Source organism: Moschus berezovskii, chromosome 3 (genome assembly GCF_049115385.1).
Source record: "Moschus berezovskii isolate FMDL1 chromosome 3, NW_MosBer_1.0, whole genome shotgun sequence".
NCBI lineage: Eukaryota > Metazoa > Chordata > Mammalia > Artiodactyla > Moschidae > Moschus > Moschus berezovskii.
In genome coordinates this window covers 64,452,972-64,467,484 of record NC_142462.1, presented here as the reverse complement: position 1 = coordinate 64,467,484, position 14,513 = coordinate 64,452,972, and the positions used below count along the sequence as shown (strand labels likewise).

Sequence of the window (14,513 nt, the reverse complement as noted above, 5' to 3'; positions counted from 1 at the left end):
CTGAGATATTAGAAATAAGAGACGTTATGGATCTATAGCCTATGGTATTACTTATGTTTTCTCTTTAGTTACTTGTTTATATATTGTATTTTATTTTTATTTTGGACTTCCTGACATCCCCTGCAAAGCTATGACCTATGTCAGAGATATAATATGTCCCCTGCAATTTGCTCTCTTTTGCCTCCTTTTTAGGAAGTTAGGTATACATGAAAAGATGCTGAAGTTGAGTACTTCCATCAAACTGTCTGTCTTGCATTTCCCCCACAAGATCAGGAGAAGAATATTTGCTTTTCCTTGAAGAGATTTAAAGGTACAGAAGACAAAAATATAGTTGTGTGTATTTTTATTTAAAAAATTCATTTAAAAAGCACATGAATTCTACTAGTTCAATGTATCAGATCCTTCAGCTTAGGCCAAAAGGGAATTTCTTTGAAGGACATTGGTTAATGTGAAGAAATCTGAGAAAAATTTGGCAACAAGCCTTCAGAAATGGGAGATGGAACTGCTGCTTCTGATCAAGACTGAGTAACTGGGAATGGATTCTAGAGTGTGAAATGTGAAAGTGCAAGATGAATGGGGAAACAGGAAGGACACTCTATTTCATGGTGCAGGGATCCCAAGGTGAACCAATCAAATGCTGGGTGATATGCAAGCACTGGAATATTCTAGCAGATAAGCAGACAAGGCATAACACATACCAGGCAGGATGTTGGAATACCAGCAGTATTATTCTTGTGTCCCTATTGACAGATGTTTATTTCTTCTACCCTTTCTGTAGTCATGTTGGGCTGGGGCCACTGATGGCAGAACTAAAACTAAGATTCCATCTGGAAGATGAAAGCAATTGTGGAAAAGTGTAAAGATCGTATTTTTCTTTCAAGGTCAATTCATGTTGATCTTGTGTTGAAATAGGCTGAGGTCTCCCAGGGAAATTTCAGTTTTTTCTTCCTCTTCTCTCTTTCTCTGCTCCATTGCCTTAGTCAGATCTTCGGTCCATAATTTCTGTGGCAAGTTTTCTGCCTTCAACACGATTTCCTGTGATAGAGTAGTCAAGCTAAATAAAACATCAGGAAATTCATATCTATGAATGAGCAGAATTGCTGTGTGTTCATTGTAAACATGCAACCTCTAAATCTATTGAAAGAAGAAAGTCCAGCTTCACAGACCTCAAGGTGAAGGTTACATTTTTTCTGAGTTTGATTGACTCCCAGAGACAGATGTGGATGTGAGTTTATCTTGCTCAACATGTGCAGGAGATTAAAACTGTGCCTCCTGTCACTTGCTTGTGCCCATTTTATCAGTGCTAAACACAAAATGGAAAAAAGTCCTCACAGTGGATGGAGATCTCTACATTTCCCAGTGACTACTTCCCACTTAAAGGTGGTAACACTGCTGAAATCTCTGAGGCCAAAATTTACACAACCTTTCATTGCTTAAGGTGTTGTTTTTTTTTTAGCAGTTTTTCCCTTAAAACCTACATATGTAACCAAAGACAAACAGCTCATGCATTCTGAATTCTAAAAAGGATCTAGAGTGAAGGATGGAGAATTTTTCCACTAGGTGGTAGGATTTTGCCATGGTCCTAAGTCTCAAAATGTGGAGAGGAGGGAAAGTAACTTGAATTAAGAAGAGTTGAGTCAAGATAGAAAGTGACAGTAATAATGACACTACACACAGATTGAATAGATTTTTTTTTCTTGACACAGAGAAAATTACTCCTAATGCTATTCTTGAATTAAGCAAAAATAACACAATTCAAAGATTCTAAAATTTCAGAATAAAACTGGGACTTTAAAATTCACTCTTAGGGTGTCTTAGTTTGTAGTTTATACTCTTTAATACCTGTTGAATTATTTTCCTTTTTTTTTTTTTAATTGAAGTATAGTTGATTTATAATGTTGTGTTGGCCTCTGGTATACAGCAAAGTGATTCAGTTATATATATATGAGTATGTATGCATTTATATACATATATAAATATACTGGGCTTCCTCAATGGCTCAGTGGGTAAAGAATCTGCCTTCAGTGCATTAGACAAAGGAGATGAGGGAAGATCCCTTGGTTGGGAAGATCCCCTAGAGAAGGGCATGTCAACCCACTCTAGTACTCTTGCCTGGAAAATCCCATGGACAGAGGATCCTGGCGGCTATAGTCCATACGGTCACAGAGTTGGACATGACTAAAATGACTGAGCACATAAAAATATATGTAATATATAAAGGGTTATATATATATATAACTATATTATATAAATATAATATTTATCATCGGAGAAGGCAATGGCAAGCCACTCCAGTACTCTTGCCTATAAAATCACATGGACAGAGGAGCCTGGTGGACTGTAGTCCATGGGGTCGCTACTAGTCGGACACAACTGAGCGACTTCACTTTCACTTTTCACTTTCACACATTGGAGAAGGAAATGGCAACCCACTCCAGTGTTCTTGCCTGGAGAATCCCAGGGACGGCGGAGCCTGGTCGGCTGCCGTCTATGGGGTCGCACAGAGTCGGACACAACTGAAGCGACTTAGCAGCAGAAGCAATATTTATCATATTTTTTTCCATTATGGTTTATTACACTTGTTGAACTTTATATCATGTGTGTGTGTTACATATTAAAAAATCAGTAAAAATTTGAGTCTTTTAATTTTTTAAAGAACCATCTTTAATATTTTGAAGAATTCAGTCCTCTCCAGTGGTTGAGTGTCTTTTAGCAAGTATGTCCCTCCAGCATTTGCCAGAATTGGTTGTTTTATTAACAATGTCTTTTTTATATTAGTGCTTCTGAGAATGAAAACTCAGAAGACTGGCGAGAGAAAAATCTCAAAAGATGAAATAATTTACATCAAAACCGTTTTCATTGATTATCTATTATTCTTTCTAAGGAAAACATTTTAAATCAACCTCCTTTGTCTGATTATTTAAGTGCTACTGTATTGATAACAATAATTATTGTGCATCCCACAAAATATGCTTCTAAACTATCACTCCTAGTACTAATTAGGAAATAAGATTAGATAATATTCCATGTTTTTAAAGTTTTTGCTTGACCAAGGACTTAAAGTGTTGATATTTCCATTTGGTTTCTCTGAATAAAATCTTGTCTCCTTAGAAAAACTCCTTTAATTTTCCATATCCAGTAAATGAGGGCTTCCCTAGTGGCTCAGCTGGTAAAGAATCTGCCTGCAATGTGGGAGACTTGGGTTCGATCCCTGGGTTGGGAAGATCCCCTGGAGAAGGGAAAGGCTACCCACTCCAATATTTTGGCCCGGAGAATTTCATGGACTGCATGCTGCTGCTGCTGCTAAGTCACTTCAGTCGTGTCTGACTCTGTGCAACCCCACAGATGGCAACCCACCAGGCTCCCCCGTCTCTGGGATTCTCTAGGCAAGAACACTGGAGTGGGTTGCCATTTCCTTCTCCAATGCATGAAGGTGAAAAGCGAAAGTGAAGTTGCCCAGTCATGTCCGACTCTTAGTGACCCCATGGACTGCAGCCTTCCAGGCTCCTCTGTTCATGGGATTTTCCATTGCCTTCTCCATGGACGCATAGACTAAATTATATTGAATAAGGTTAGATAATATTCCATGTTTTTAAAGTTTTTACTTGGCCAAGGAGTTAAAGTGTTTATATTTTCATAATTAATAATTAATCTTTAATTTTCCATATCCAGTAAATGAATCTTCCTGATCCTATTGTCATTGCCCTGTGTGACACTCTGGCCCTTCTCCTTGGATCTTTTGAGCAGCATAGAAGACTTTCTTGAAAACAGGATTCAATTCTCACCTCAGTAGTTTTGGGTCAGGCTCTATGATTAATAATTAATTTTAGGCCTTAGATAAAGTTTGGCTAGATATTGTTCCTTTGAATCCTTTTGTGGTCTAAACTCATAGTGTAATTTACCATCCAGAACCATACTCCTGACCTTTTGGCCTTTCTGCTATCTGGATCCTTCTTCCAGGAAAGAACTTGCTTTCCTTTCATGAAAAATTCTCAAGTTGAAAGCTATTTTTGTAGTGGAATTGGGCTTGGTCTCCTGTTAACCCTCTCATTGACTTGAGGTGCTTCGCTTCATACAGTAAAATGATGCATCTGGCTCACTGGGTGCATGTTCTGGACTTTTTGTCCTGTTGTGTGCTGTTTTCGAAAGGTCTTCTTGTGCTCTTGTGGCACTCTTATGGGTTATTTGTTGAAAAATTATTATTGATTGCCTTTTTTTGTGTTGTTAGATACTGCATAGAGTGCTGAGGTGATATAGATACCTAATGTAGCCTCTGACTTCACAGATAGTATCTAGCATGGGGTACAGATGAGTGAGTTGACGATAATAGAGTACAAAAAGTCAGAATGGGAAAGGCACAAGATGTCATAGGAGTCCAGAGAATGGGAGTCTAATCCGTACTTGGATGACCAGGAAAGTGTATCAGCTACTTGCTGGGGAACAAACTGGACGAAAACTTAGAGGCACAATGCCACCATTTTGTTACACTCATAGAATTCGGTGTTCAGGAATTTGGGAAGAGCATAGTGGGATCAGTTCTCTGTTTCACAATATCTGAGACCTCAGCCAAAAAGACTCAAATGGCTGGGGGTAACTGATGGCTGAGGGCTGGAATCGTTGGTGTTTTCACTCACATGTTGGCACCTGGGCAGAGGGTATCAACTGGAACACCTGCATATGGGCTTCTTCACAACATGACAGCCTCAGAATAGTTGAATCCTTTATATGGTCAGCTCAGACCTTCAAAGGGCACATAGAATAAAAGATATTGTTGTGGCCATCTTTGGAAAATCCTTCTAAACCAGTTCCGTTCCTACCTAGCATCCCATAAATCACACATTATATTATCTGAGGGCCCCAGCTCAACAAATCAGGAAGGATGTTTCAAGGGCCTAGAGATTACCTCTCAGGAGCCAACGACAAAGGCCAGACCTCTATTTTAGGTGAGGTTAATTCTTCACTACACATTGGGTTTATGGGTAGGGTTAGTGGAGGGAAAGTATGTCTGGTGATTGAGAAAACAGAGGTGCTCTTACGAGAAACAGAGCTAGGAAGTGGATATGGTTGGGAGATGAGAACAGGAGCAGAGAAGCATGTTCCTGAATTGTGCTTTTGTGTCTGGCACAGTCCCACACCCAAGAACATTAATTGACTTCAGAATGGCAGTGGTGATGGAGCTGGCAATCCTGTCCCAGCAGCATGGGAGATGGAGGTCAGTGGCTAAGGTGGGAACTGCAGATGGTTTCAAGGCCCCAAAGACAGACAGTGATGGAGTTTCTGGGGCACCTGTATCCACATCTTACACTGCCCAGCAAGTCTCAGATTAGGAAAATGATCTTTGGGGGCAATTGCTCTTCATAAATGCCTCCGGTAACAAACCTAATCTTTATGCAGAGCACAGGGTATACAGATCTCAAACTCTCTTCTCTCGGTAACTTCCAAACAAATGTTCATTTTCCTAGCAGACCCATAACACTTTCTGTTTACAATAACCCTTACTTTATTCAAGTCCAAATTTGCCTTTGATTTTTCTTTGTAAAGATGTTTTGGGGATGAACAGAGCTAAAAAGCCTTCCCTAGGTATGCTTCTGCTTTCAACCGAGCGAAAAATTCTGAAGACCCCTGGGCCCTCTCGACTACAGAGTCTTTGAGTTGCCACTGCTTTTTGCCTGGAGCCTTCCTGATGTTGGCAGCAAAGCTGTAAATTAAGGACGAGCCAAAGCCAGGAATTTCAGTGGGGCTCTGCAAAGCTCTATGCAGATGTTCCTGGAGCTCGGAAAACAAACACACACAAGTTCTCAGATAACAGGCTGGGCTGCTGTAGGAGCCCAGGGACCCTCTCCTTCCCTTGTGGGGGTGGGGAGGTGGGAGTGGGGTAAAGGGGTAGGGGGAATGGAGGGAAGGAACAAAGCATCGAGTCTCTCATTCTCCTGAAAGATTGCAAAGCTCCCTGCTGTAGACTATCTTCCATCCATGCAGGGCTGGGCTGTCTATGTGTCTCTCCGAGTGTGGAAAGGAGATGAGCCCCCGGTATGTGCTATTTCTCAGAATTTCCCACACTCTTAACAGTCTAGAGTTGGGAGGAAGGGACCTATTGGGGTCCCTTCCAGAGGCCAGTCTCTCTGACATATTATCCAGCTGACCAGCCACTGTTAATATCCTCACAGTTCTCTGCCAAGGGCACCACCTTCCCATGTCCCCTCAATTCTTCTCCCAGAATTACCTCTATGCCAATCTAATGAATAGGTTTCAATGAGGCAGAGACCAGATTGGTAACTGTATCGGTATCACAAAGCCTGGAAGAGAGATGAAGCCTTTTCTGGCATATGGGTGACAACCCTTCCCCTCATGCATCTGTTTGCCTCCACTTGTGCAACAAGGAGCCCCATAGGATGCTGTCCTTGAGCCTTGTTTATTTGATAGAAACTGACAGCCGTATTCTCAGTGAGTGGCATCACCTGGGGCTAGATCTTTCACTGAAGAGTCAGTGGAGTGGCTTCACTGCCTGATTGTCATGAGATTCATACAGAACAGAAAGGGACTGGTTTCTCCAAATAGAGAGTTGCTGGCAGGCAAAAATGGGAACCATCTACTGCTGTTGATTGATAGCAAGATGTTGGAAGAGCTTCTCTCACTATAATTCTGTGCGCTGTGGCATTTGATCCAACCCATATCTTGGATGCTGCTTCTGAAATGGGTTGGGGGAGACCCCCAAAGGCTGAATTGGTGATGAAAATGGTGAAGGGGGGGTGACTTGGCTTCCTTCTGTGGGTTTGCAGATGAATTATTGGGTCCTCTGTTCTGCCTTTCCCTGCGAGTGTCTAGAAACACTGGTGTAGGGCAGGGCAGGAGAGGAGCCCAGCGACTTTCTCCTGTGAACTGTCACCCACACAGACCTCCCTCGTCTTGCACATTGCTGTTTCCATCCAGGGCGTGGAGAAGGAGTTCCTCCTGGGGCAACGAGGAGACACTGGGTTAATCTGACTCATTCTGTTTTTAAAGGCTTATTTTTATCAGTTGTGGGTGAGATGGAGTCAGAAGGTAGTTGATATGGTTTCGGTTTGAGTGGTAATTCCATTCATGATAATCAAATGTGGATGGGTTTTTGGGGAGAAGGTAGGACAAGAGGGGGCTAACAGAGAGGGGGGAAGGGCCCGCAATGGGAGGTGGCTCCAGGCAGAACACCTAGAGAGCAGGGGAGATTTATAGTCGTAGGTGCACGAAGTCAACAGAAAGAGCGAGAAGGAAAAGACAGTTTCCCAGAAGGAAGGGCCGTAGGTGGAGATGGATGGAGATGCATAAAGGAAAGAAGGTTCAATGGAGGATTTGCAAGTCAAGAGTGATTTAATAAAACAGCCATATAGAAAAAGGGATTTGAAGAGAATTGTGATGTTTGTGAATCAGCCATTCAGATAAATAATTTTAGCTGTCATGGTAGAAAATGTGCATTAGTTTATGGGGTGTACAAAGTAAAATCTAGGATGCAAAGATTACAGATGAATGTCCCCCATCACCCGTACTTTGATAATCTGATTCCATAGCCCCTTAACAGGAGCTAACTTATATTCTTTGTTTACTATGGGCCAGGCATGAGGCTAACCATGGGACTAGGATTATCTCATTTAATCCTCATAACAAACATATGGACAGGCACTATCTAAGCAATTTTAAAAAATAATTTTATTTATTCATTTTGGGCTGTGCGGGATCTTCATTGCTGCTTGAGCTTTTCTCTTGCTGCAGTGCATGCGGGCTACTCTCTAGGTGTCGTGCACAGGCTTATCACTGCTGTGGCTTCTCTTGTTGCAGAATGTGGGCTCTGGGGCATGCGGGTCTCCACAGTGGCAGCGTGTGGGCTCCAGAGCGCAGGCTCAGTAGTTACGGTGTTCCATGGCATGTGGGACCTTCCTGAACCAGGGATTGAACCTGTGTCTCCTGCATTGGTAGGAGACTTTACCACTGAGCCACCAGGGAACCCCTAAACAATTTATAGTTGGAGGAACAGGCTTAAGGAGCCGGCCAATTGTGTGAAATCACAGGACTGGGTTTTGGAGCGCGGTGGCTGGATTCCAGTACCAGGGGATGGAGCCCTCTCACCCGCTCCCACCTGCCTCCTTGGCCCAGTGCATGTTTCCTCGGGCTGCCATCACAAAGGACACCTCCTGGGTGACTTAGAAGAGCAGAAGCTTATTGTTTCACAGTTGTAGGGAACAGAACTCGGGGGTGAAGTTGTCAGCAGGCCCGCCCTCTCTCTGAAGGTGCTCAGGAAGGATCGGTGGGGCCTCTCGCCTCGCTTCTGGTAGTGTCCTGGCTTGCGTGGTGTAACTCCCACCCTCACCAGGCATCCCTCCAGTGCCCGTGTCTGTCTCTTCACATGGTGTACTTTCATGAGGACATCAGTCATGTGGGGCCAGGGACCCACCCTCCACTGCATCTGGACTAGTTGCACCTGTAACAATCCTATTTCCAAATCAGATCATATCCTGAGGCACTGGAGGCTTAGGATGTCAACATATGGATTTGGGGGAGGAAGGGGACACAGTTCAACCCTTAGCAACACCCAGGGAGCCACGGACAGGGGTCCTGCCTCCAGGCAGTCCTCTCAGCCTGTTCCTGCCTCTGCCTGGGCCTCTGGCAAGGTCCCCTTTGCCGAAGAGGCAGGTGTCCCCCTGGCTCCGCTGCTGGCTCTGGGGCTCAGCTGTGGCACGTACGCTGCAGCCATGGCCTTGGCTGGATGGGCTGGAGTCGCTGCCAGGGGCACATTTGTCCTTCCCCTTCCAGCTGCCTCTTTGTCATCACCACTGTGTCTTGCTGACCTGCTGGCGAACCTCCTGCTTGTCTTTGTTCTCTGTTTCTGTTCGTTGTCTGCAAAATAGACTCCAAGCCTCCAAATGTATGCTTGTGTGTCTGCAATGTCAATGTAATTGTTTAATAGGTGCTTTTGGAAAATGACTTCATCCCAATGGCAGGTGCCCTGTGATCCATCTCCCCCTTTCTGTCTGTGGCCTTAAAAACTGGTCTCCCCCTCTACCTGCTACAACCCCAGGGAGGAACACGTAAACAGTATACCTGCTTGGGGGTCCCACAGTCTTTGAGAATGAAATTATCAGCATCCTTTCTCTGTCTTTGACTGACTTTAAGAGCAGAGGCCTGTTGATCTAATTTCCTGGCTGGTTTCTATGCAGCAGCATATTGGATAGAAAACTGTGATTTGAATGACTCTATTAACTCCCCAGAAAAGCCAGCCTCATTGTTTTCCCTCATCTTTTCGATTTGGAAGTCTGCAGAGGACACATACAGTCACATTCCCCTTTCCTGTAGAATGTTCCAATCAGCAGCCAGCATAATGAAATCCAATTAATGTGTTAGGCTGTTGTGATTCTAAAAATATTTCACATCCCCCGGAGGGGCTGAGGAAATTGGAGGAATCAAGGTATTATAGCAAACTCATAATTTGCAGAGAGGTTCTTCAATCATTCTGAAGGTGGTAAATTTGTTCTTGAGAAAACAAAAATAGATCACCTCTCCAAAATGAGGCTGTCCCTGAGATCCTGTTGATGATCCTTTCTTCAGACGCTGGCCCTTGCATGCAATGTAGTGATCCCTTGGTTTGGATATGTATGAATTATTAAGGTCAGTTAATTAACACATTTTTCTTCTGCAGAAGTAATTAGATGAATAGAGCTCTTGCCCTCTTTTCTGGCTTCACTGGCAATTGCTCAGGGCTGAACAGAGGCAGTAAACATATTGCCACACAGATGCTCACCAGAGAAGTAATTTTTTGGTTTCTATGTGATTTCTGAAGCATCTTCCCTGCAATCCAAGGCAGCTTCCACCTGGGGACAGAAGCAGGAGGGCTGTGGGGAGCTGGAAGGGAAAGAGGGGGTGAGGAGCAGGGAGCAAGTCTTCACACAAAGCTGCTGGAGAGCATCTTCTAGATGCCCGCTATTCACATGTTGTTTTGCCCAATTTTAGGCTTTGCATCTTATAATTTTGTACTTCTCTCACGAAGGCTCTGTATCATTTCTCCAAAGGTTATTCTCCAGTGTGAAGAGTTATTACAGCTGCATGTATTAATATTCCAAGGTCATTTTCTTTCTGTCCCCAGTGTAGCCACAGAGTTCATAGTTGCCAGAAATTAGAATTTGGTATGTGCAAAGTGATTTTTTTCCTGTCATTTGTGTTTTCTGATTTTCTAGGTCATTGGTTCCCAAGACTGGGTCTGCATGAGAATCATCTGGGGAGCATAATAAAGGGCAGTTTCCCAGCCTTCGACTCATGTTCACGGTCTCACAGTCTCTGTGGACAGGGCCTGGAAATCTAGATAAAAAAAAATCTCTCAGAGTGGGACTTGCTTGGCAGTCCAGTGGTTAAGAGTCTGAGCTTCCACTGCAAGGAGCCCGAGTTCAATACCTAGCTGGGGGTTTAAGATCCCACAAGGCACATGGCATGACCAAAAATAAATGAATAAAGTGTATACAACTCAAGGGCTTAAAAAAAAAGTCTCCCAGGATGAGGCTGATTCTCAGTCAAAGTCTAGGAACCACTCTTCTTTGTAATAACCATGTAAATGACAAAACAGCATCTCTCCTGTTCTCTGCTGACATTCTTCCAGTCAGGGCTGATCCCCAGGCAAGCATGCAAAGTGACTTGGTCTGTGGATATTATAGGTCTTCATTTGCATCACTTGACCTTTTTTTTTTTTTTTCTTCTATGGCTTCTGCCCACCAAAACAACCAGAATTTTATGGCAATTATCTGCTGTGAGAAGGCTGGTTGACTGAGATCACGACCGTAGAGAAGAAGGATAAGACATAATTTCCAACCTTCAGCCTTCCCACACCATCAGTTTCGTCGCCTGTGAAATAGATTTAATAATAGCAACCCCATGTGACTGTGAGGGAGAAACTAGTTGATGTATATAAGAATCCTAAGTAGATTTTAAAAACACTGTATCATGGAAGCTGGTGAAGATGATTTAGCCAAACTCTGATTGAGGCAAGGGAGCAGAATGGAGGCTGGACAAGAGAAGAGGCAGACACTGTGCTGTCTTAGGGAACTTCAAGAGGACCAGCGGCATCATGCCTGGGCCATGGTATACAGTCGGTAAGTAAGTGTTTCCTTGCAATCATTGTCTTGCTGAGGATTCATGTGGTTTTTTGATAATTTCTCCCATCTTTTATACTTCATGGTCATTTCTGCTCAGGTTAACAATATTTTGCCTTCGAAAATATTGCGCATGCAGGGGAAAAGTCCCCCATGGTGTGATTCACCCTAGCTTCACACCTCCCAGAATGGCCCTGAAGACAGGTCTATGCATGGGGGTGATGAGGGGGGGTTGGTCACTGAGACCCACCTTAGGAACTTGGAGATTGTTTGCACAGACTTGCTAAGGGCTCCCAAGAAAAATGTGAAGTGAGAATTATGACTGGTGGTAGGGTTCAGCGATTGTAAAGGTTAGAATTCATGATAAAAGCTGTGATTGAAGACGTACCCAGCTTTGGGAGCTCTTGAAGACAGCAGAGTTGAAGCTAGGGCTCTGTAAGTGGGATACTGGGTCATGCTTGTTGTCAGGCAGGAGAATATCAGATTCCAAGGGCTTTGTATGCATTACCCCATTTAAGTCTTAAAACAGCTCTAAAGCAAATAAGAGGAGCATATTATAAGGGAAGCATAATCTTTTATCTGTAATTCTGAAACCCCAAAATCTTTGAAAGTTTTTTTTAGTAACACATTTGAATGTGAAACTGACCTGAAATCTTTTGACAGGAAAACCTGACTTTAACTTATGTGAAGCTATTTATAGTTTTGACTTATTCCAATCAGTGTGAATATTCATATGTTTTGCTGCAGAAATATTAATGGATTTGATTACAGGGGATTGCATCAGACCTTTCTGTTTGTGTTGGATAAAATATGATAAGGCAATGTGTTACTGTCCTGTAATCCAGAAAATCTAACTTCTGGAAACACATCTGACTCCACTCTGACTTTGGGAGAAGGGATTTACATTCCATTCACTGCTTCTATAGAAAAACTAAAGCTCAGAGAGGTGAAATAATTTGTCTGGGGTCCCAGAGCACCTCCATTGAGAGCTATGGTTCCCTCATAGGTCTGTTTCTAGCTGTTCTGCTAAAAACTGCTGTTTCTGTTTGATTTTGAATCGTGTCCCCTGAATCTCTCCTTTTTGTTACCCTGGTTTTGTGAGTAGGCCCCAGGAGGAGGGGTGTGTGTGTGTGTGTGTGTGTGTGTGTGGTGTGTGTGTGTGTGTCTGTGTGTCTGTGTGTGTGTGTGTGTGTTTCTGTGTGTGTGTGTGTTTCTGTGTGTGTGTGTGTGTGTGTGTGTGTGTGGTGTGTGTGTGTGTGTGTGTGTTGTGTGTGTGTCTATGAGTGTGGTGGGGACCGGAGTCAAGTCGTCTCCCTTCATTACTCACATTGGTTCACTCTCCACTCCAGAAACACTTTATGTTTATCCTAGAACGGAAGCCTGATAATATTACTTATCTGCCTAAAATCTTTCAGTGCTGCTGGAGAGCCCAGTTCAAACATCTTAGGATGGGATGTAAAATCCTCTCTGAACTGGCACCCTCCTGACGGTAGCAGCGGTGCTTAGGAGTGCAGACTTGAGCTGGGTTGGGAGGTGAAAGCCTCCTCTGCTACTCCCTAGGTGGGAGTGACTTTGGGCACATCGCTTATTCTTTGCCTCAATTTTTTTTTTTTTTTTGGTCTGTAAAATAATGGTAATGGAGTCATCTACCACCTGAGTCTGTGTGAGGAGTGAATGAAAAGCAATGTGAACTATTTAGTATACATGATAAGCACTCAGGTGATCTTAGCTTTATTATTACTGTTTCCCCAGCCTTTTAAAAATATTACCTGGCTTTATAGAGATATGATTGACACATAACAATGTGAAATTTTAAGGTGTACAGTGTGTTGATTTGATCTCTTGAATCTTTTCTCTTGCTGCCTTCTTCCTCTCCCACCAACTCCATGTCTTGACTCTTCCCCCAGAACATGGAAGACCACGGCTGCCTCCTTGTTTTCACTAATGCTTTTTCCTTTGTCCTGTTGCTCATCGGCATGTCAGCCATCTGTTTCTATTTTACGACTCAGCTCAAGGGACATCTTGAAGATTTTCTGAACTTGCCCTCCTCCTCCCTATCCTTTGGGCCTCCCTGTCGCTATATTTGTATTTCATGGCCACCTACAGTGTTTTAAAGTTCTTCTTGGTGTGCTGATTTGTCTTTCTCTGAATTTTAAGGACCTTGAGAACAAGTTCTATAAATACATCCCCAGTCCCTGGCAGAGTCTAACACAAGTCACCTAATCAATGTGTGTGGGGAAATGCTATGGAGAGAATTCTTTTCCACTCGGTAGGAATTTCTGCTTTGGATGCTATTTACAAGTAGTGGAACCCACTCTTACTAATTTGAACTGAAAAGGAATTATTAAAAGATATGAGGTAGCTCACGGGATTTCCAAGAAGCCAGAGACTGGGACTGGGATTTTTTAAGCCAGGAGCAAGCTGTCAGCTATGTGAGTTCATTGTTCTGGTGTACCTCTTCTTGCCATGCTGGTCCTGACACTGAGCATGCGCACTGCCTCTCGCTCATCCCCAATGTTGCCTCTGTAAGTGGACAGTCTCTCTTGCCACCCTCCCTGATCCTCACCAGCAGGTAGTCGTGGAGTATCCGGGTGTTGACTTCTAATTGTGTTGCTTTCTTCCAAGTTGAAATCTCCATGGATGCACCTGATGGATGGAGTGTGGGTCACATGCCTATCATAGCCTGCAAGGGAGGCTGGCAAGGGGAAGACATCTAATTTGAGAAAGGCTGGGTTCATTTACTGGGTATGACCACCACAGAAAGGGTTTTGGAAGATGCTGAGGGGCCAGAATGTCTCATGGAGAAAGAAAAGCGTTGACAGCCGGAATTTACACCAGTGGTGGAGGAGTGGTGACTAAACTAGGTTGTGGGTAAGAAGGTTTCCTGGGCAGCAGAAGGAGAATTTTCATAGACTTGGAGTGGGAAACTCCTAAGACTCTGTGGGAAAAATGAGGAAGACATTTGAGCTGAAAGTTCTAGACCCTGGCTTTTCTCACCTGTGTTCATCACTGTCTGCTTGCTATCAAGACTGATGTCTCGAGGAGTGAGGATCATGATCACGCATCACAACTGCTCTTCTCTCTGAATTGTTAACTGTGAGTTGTTCATTGGTAGCAACAACAACAAAAAAGAAAAACGGAAGGAATTATTTCTTGTCTAAGTCACTGCTGTTCAACAAATGTTCTGTATCTGCATGGTCCACTGGCCACACATGGATAACACTTGAAAGGTGGCTAATGTGACATAGGAACTGAATTTTTATGTTAATAAATTTCATTAATTTAAACGTAAATAGACACAGGTGGCTAATGGCAATCTTGTCAGATAGTGCACATCTAGATAATTTGACCTGTTTAGGAAGGCAAGAGGTTTCACTTTTTTAATGTGGAAAAAGTATTTTCATAACA

General features: G+C 43.3%; 1 long non-coding RNA gene across 1 annotated transcript in view; it reads left to right on the top strand.

Annotated features, from left to right (window-relative positions):
• Positions 1–9,940: 9,940 nt before the first annotated feature.
• The window catches only part of LOC148778343 (uncharacterized), a 76,077-nt gene continuing 71,504 nt past the window's right edge, over positions 9,941–14,513 (top strand). The window contains exon 1 of the long non-coding RNA XR_016036403.1: positions 9,941–11,105. This is a non-coding gene — a long non-coding RNA (uncharacterized LOC148778343). The remainder of the gene's footprint in view (positions 11,106–14,513) is intronic.